Source organism: Aythya fuligula, chromosome 6, assembly GCF_009819795.1.
Source record: "Aythya fuligula isolate bAytFul2 chromosome 6, bAytFul2.pri, whole genome shotgun sequence".
Lineage (NCBI taxonomy): Eukaryota > Metazoa > Chordata > Aves > Anseriformes > Anatidae > Aythya > Aythya fuligula.
In genome coordinates this window covers 11,196,743-11,202,742 of record NC_045564.1, presented here as the reverse complement: position 1 = coordinate 11,202,742, position 6,000 = coordinate 11,196,743, and positions in this window count along the sequence as shown.

Genomic DNA, 6,000 nt, shown 5'->3' with positions numbered 1-6,000 from the left:
TTGTGGGTCAACTTCAGCTGTGAGCACTTCGGTTCCAACTTCACAACTGCACAGTGAACATGTGCTTCAAATCGGGCTCTCAAAATCAATTGAGTGTAAAAAATTGATCAATGTAGGCTTGATTGAGCTATCTGAGCTCACAGAAATATATGATAACAGTTTACCAGGGCTGAATGGTAGCGTCTGCTCTTACGATCACAAGTATCCATACACTTCTGAAACAGGCACCACGATGTCCTTCGTAGCCAGTGCAGTGAAATGGGGCTTGTATGGGCCAGTTTGTCACCTTCTGGCATGTCTGACAGGGCTCCAGTTGATTTTACTCCAGACATGCTTATTGTCCCTTTTATGGAAAGATCCAGACTGATTAGATTAGATGGAGACTTCAACAAAGATAGCTCAAGCTATAGGAAATAAATAATCTCCAAATGACTTATAGACAAAGGCACCTATCCTGGCAGTGATGCACAGCATTCAGCTAGTATAGGTGACCCAGCAGAGTTCTCCTTTGCTCCTGCACAATGAAGGAAGAACAGACAACATTAAGCCAGAAGTGTGTCTGAACAGAAGCTTGGCTTCATGACACATCACTGCCTTTGGCTTGTGTCCCCCATGCATCCAGGCTGTTTTCCCCAGGGAAAACAGGGGGAGGCATTCAGTTCCTAATTCTCCTACAGCCTTAAGTCATGGTCTTGGGCAAACTCGTAATGTCTGTGTTTTGCAATTCCTCACCAGCATGATAGCTCCTATAAAGTGTTTATCTTTCTTTTCTTTACCTAATAAAGTCATCAGACATCACAGTCAACAAATATTATACAAACACATTTATTTACTAAGTTGGTTTTTGTTATCTTCCGGCATTACCTGGAGACCAGGCACAAGACAACCAGAAACTGCTCTGATTTCAAAACAGAAGAGATTGAATTGTGCAACACCTCCTGGGCAACAAGCACCCCAATAATTCCGAGGATCCTGACACGGTCATTTCTGTCCTTACTGTGCAGGCCAGGCCCTTCTGTATTATAGTTTCTCATGGCACATTGTCTCCTCGTGTGAATTCCCCTCCCTACAGTAAAGGGGGTACAGGAAAGCTGCCTAGCCAGCACACTTTTTGCCTTCAGTGCTTGAGTGGTCCCTGTTTGCCAGCCAGACGGTGTCTGCTGGGTGACACAGCTCCAGAGATGTGGCAATGCCATAACTGACTCACTGCTTGCTTGTGAAGCGCTTACCATCACAGTGCTCTTTTTGTCTATGTCTTGCCATTTGTATGAGGGGCTTCCCAGACCCTACATACATAATGTTTTGGGCCCCAGGGAACCCGAAAGCGCAGGAAATCCCAAATCCCTTGTGATTATGCAAAAGGAGCGGCTCCATTTGGGTTGGACAGCACCGCATTCCCAGGGCCTGCCTGCTTGCAGATGAGTTGGACAAACTGACAGCTTGCACAGCAAAGGGACAGCGTGGGCAGAATCGTGAGACACCAACTGAAACTGGAAACCCCTGGGAGACTCAGAGACTCTAGGCCAGGTTGCATGGCTCTCACAAGCTCAGAGCACACTTGGCCTCAGAGCAGTATTGCTATCGCTGCGTGCAGCTCTCCTCCTGCACTGCGAGGAGCTGCAGGAAGGGGCCTGTGAGACCCACGGGCGTTGCACAGGGAAATTACACCAGCTTAGCCTGCTCCCACCTTGCCCCACATGGTCGTCTCCCTCCTTGCTGCCACAGCCAGTAAAACCAACACCAATTTCCTCCACAAATCATCCTGGTGTTAAATCTCAGTTGAGTGGCTCGAGGGAGGAGCTGGCTGCTTCATTACGGGAAGTAACATTCAACGCTGCATTAACAGGGCAGGGGGAAGGAAAAGGGGCCTTGGACATGTGCTATGCGTTGGGTACAAAGTGTTCGGTCAAGCCCATGGGGGCTTTGCCAGCTGTGCACCATGAATGACACATCCAGCAGGACTCAGGGGCAGTGCTGGGCTGGCTCAGCACGCTGCTACAGCGGGTTTCGGCTCAGCAACCCGCCACATGCTCGTGTTCCCCCCCCCACCCCGACCCCTTTTGACACACTTTTCAAAGGAGCTGCGGGGATCCAGATGGGAGGCGTCCAGCCGCCCGCGGCTACGTGCGTGCCCGGCGCTTCCACGCCAGCCAGAAAAGCTGACGGCCTGATCTTTATCCAGGACTGGCTTGCCCTAGAAAATCAGAAAAGCAACACGCTGTTTTTACAAGCTGCCTTTGAAAAATCTCATGTACTTCAGGTCCCGTGGAAAACACCATATGTAGCTGTGTTTCGTTCTCACATTAGGCAAGACATAATATTCTATGCAGGGATAACTTTATTGCCAGAGGTACTATCAGAAACCCAGAATCCTCAGGAGCACTCTGGGCTTAATTTCCCATTTATGCAGAAATACATGTGACTCGAAGCAGCAAATGCTTTGAGGCTGCTTAGGGCCTGGATTCTTTAGGGTAAGAGAGGGATTTGTGGGGATTTCAGGAGCTATTGACAAGCACTTTGAGCTAATATCCATGAGTATGAAGGTCTGAACTGCTGCCTAGAACAGAGCCAGGAGAGAAACCCCAGCCAGGACCTGACAGAGATGCCTTTTCTCCAGGCTTATGGAGCAGTGAGGAGCTGGGTTCTAGGTGCTAACCTGGCACACTTACTCCTGCACTGTTTGCTTTGTCCTATGCCATGAAAAATGATCTGAGTCTGACTGCAAGAGATGCATTTGTGCTGTTGCAGAAAGCCCTTCGTGGTTTACAGCAGTGCCTGGGGTTTGAGGCACCAGGAGGAGTCAATCCCCCTGCCCTGCCACAGGAAAAGCTTGTTTCCAAAAAGCAGGGCAGCAGGGAAGGTGCTGAGATCACCCAGAGAAAGGACAGGCTCTCCCAGGGAGGGAGCTTGGGCAGGACGGGGGCTTTGCCTGTCCCAGGTGTGTGCCTGCTTTGGGTCTCCCTGCTCGCTGTATTTCATTTCACAGCTGCGCCTTGCCGTGCATGTCTGCGGGTGCATTCCTGTGCATGCAGCTGCGTGGTCTGGCAGCTCCAGCTCTCTTCAGCTCCTTTCTGTGGAAGGATGCAATTTATTTGCTCTTGTCAAGCACCTCCTGGCCTTGCCTCTGCGACTGCAAGCAGTATTAGGCATGTATTTTCTGGGATGCCAGCTCGGATTTCAACCTTCAGCTTAGAAAATGACTTGTTGCTGGCTGTGAATAGCGTGCTATTGAAGATGGCTAACTGAGCATAGCCTATTGATCCACATGTAAAACAGAGGTTGCCTTCCACAGCTTGCTTGGGCCAGTTAATTGCTTCAAAGCTGCCTGTATACAGACAGCTTGTGCCTTAATGCCTTTCCAGTCTCTAGGACAACCGTGCAAAACAGTCTCGAGGATCTCACTTTTCCTTGCCAGAAGCCGAGTTTTGGTTATTAAGTCATTACACAGGGGCTTGGAAAAGCTTTGTCCTGTCCCTGCAAGACCATGGAGGCAGCCAGGGACATGGGGGAACCGACTGACAGACAACCATGGACTCATCTTTTTGGGTAGAGGTCTCAAAATTAGACAAGAGATATTTAGGTTGGACATTAGGACGTGTTTGCTGAACCTGACAGGGGAACAAATATGTGGTCTGTGTGGCAAACCATACCTTTAAGTGAGAAAATGGGCTAAACGACCTCTTGAAATCTCTTCATGGTTTATTTCTAGGTGCTTCTGTGACTAAAGAAATCTAAATTTGGTGAGGCACTAGCTGCTATTTGGCTTGCAGACTCTGAAAAACAGAATAAAGAAACAAGGTCTTAAGCTCATGGCTATACGAGGACTGCTAAAATGTGTGCTTTATGAAGCCAATTCAGATGATGGTGTCAGGAACATGGCTTCCCAAGGTGTTATTTATTTATTTATTTATTTTCCCGATGGAAAACTTACTCTGGTTTCTTGCAATTGCCGGGAGGCATTGTGTATCCCTGATGTGTCTGGAGAGCTGAAGGACTTTCATTTTCTGCTTGTTCCAAATACTCCATTCAAACAGTCATCGCAGCCAGTCGCACCTCTTCTCACAGGAGCTAACATTTGTGTTGTTCAAACTCTCGGCAGGTCTGTTGTTGGGGGATGTGAAAACACCTGCCAGGAGGTGCCTCCTAATAATGGAAGGATTTGAGGTAAAATGCATCAGTATCTTTGTACCTTTTTTTTTTTTTTTTTTTTTTTTTTTTGACCATTTTGTTGTACAGGACCAGGTTAGGACTTTGACTCTTTGTGCCAGCCCAAGACGAAAAATACTCATCAACACATTGGAATTTCCCGTGGGTTGGAAATTCTGATTTTTTTTTCTCCTTCAGCTCTTCTTGGCATCACCTCACCAACCTGACTGTCACTGTGCAGCATCCCAGCAGCAAGACAGACAGAAAACACGCTGTGCAACTTGGCTGAGCAGGAAGGAATCTCTGCGGCTGGTGTCTGACATAAGGAGACAGCCTCATGTCATGTTTCAGAGAGATGGAGAAATTAGCAAGCTTACAGGTGTCGTGATTTTCAGGATATCCGGAAAAGAGATCAGTGGGGTGCACAGAGGTGACCAAGAAGTTGTGCTCCATGAGGGCAGAGGAGCTGTAAAACAGTACAGCAGCCAGGCACCATTTCTGCTGTAGCAAACAGAGGCTCAGCTTCGTTGCCATTTTGACACTAATCCAAAGGAGTGTCCAAAGCAGATTTCTTGGCTCCAGGACACAGTCAGAGGGCAGCACAGTCTGTGCCTGTGTTACAGGCAAAGAAGGACTGTAACACGAAACATCTTATTTCAAGAAATAATTAATCTCCTTTTTTTTTTTTTTTTTTTTTTTTTTTACCCGAAACACTAACTCATCTTATTTCAATAAATAATTAATCTCCTTTTTTTTTTTTTTTTTTTTTTTCCCAGAAAAAAAAAGTACTATAACCAAAAATTGTCCTTGGCCAGAAAGGAATCAGAAATCTCTCCAGAAGCATAGCAGGGGTAGGATGTGTCTGCATTGCCTCCAGCTTCTGTTTTATCATTCTTTTTCCCTTTTAATATATTACTATCAAGAAGAGATTCCCCAGCTGTGTTTTGTGCTTGGTTCAGCAGCTTGCATGTTAAACACCAGCATTTCCAGTGGGATGAACGACAAAGACAAGCAGTGTTTCCTGCGGGTGCCTGCAGCAATGGGTGGGATGGGGACTGATGCTTTGCTGAGACAGGCTAATGGAGTGGCCGCAGCCATGTGTCATGGGATAAGTGGTGCCGAGCATTTTGTTCCCTGCTGGAAAGGCTGTGTGGCTGTCTCACCATGCTTCACGGGAGGTTTTAAGGCCCTCAGGTCTCCAGGACTTCTCTCAGCTGCTCCCGTGTGCCTGCAACGCCCGGGGTCCACAGCACCTCTCAGCAGAGTGGAGCACTTTGAGTGGGTTTGCCTTATGGCAGGGTTAGCAGGTAGCTGAAAATGAGCACTTGCATACCAAGCGGCATGCAATTACTAAGCAGAATGAGAAGTTTGCTAACAGCAGCTCTAGCTTCTGCAGAATGAGCTGTTTTAATAGCTCCTTTTGCCAAGCTTCTGTTTGTGAACTGATTTTCCTCACCCCCAAAGATCCACAAGTGTGAGAAACTAAATGAAGCAGGAAGACAGAAAAAAAATAATTAATTAATTAATTAAACAGCAAAAATTACTCATTTCAGAGGTATATCTACAGTCCTCTGGAGTCCTCTCTTTGCTTCTTGGAGAGGCAGAGAGGCAACTGCTGGGCCAGCTGGCTGTGGCTTCCCTCCTGCCGTATGCCTTCCAGAGCCTTTCATTGCCATGAGTCCCAAGAGCTCTTCTCCAGCTTGCTGTGGGTGATGCAGGTATTAGGCTGATGCGACATATTATTTCTGCAAAAAAAGCAGGGAAAGCATACACTGTACAGCCAGCCTGATCTCCTGACAAACAGTGAGGACGTAATTTGAGGAGAAAGACCCTGGCAGAGCATGCTTATTGCTT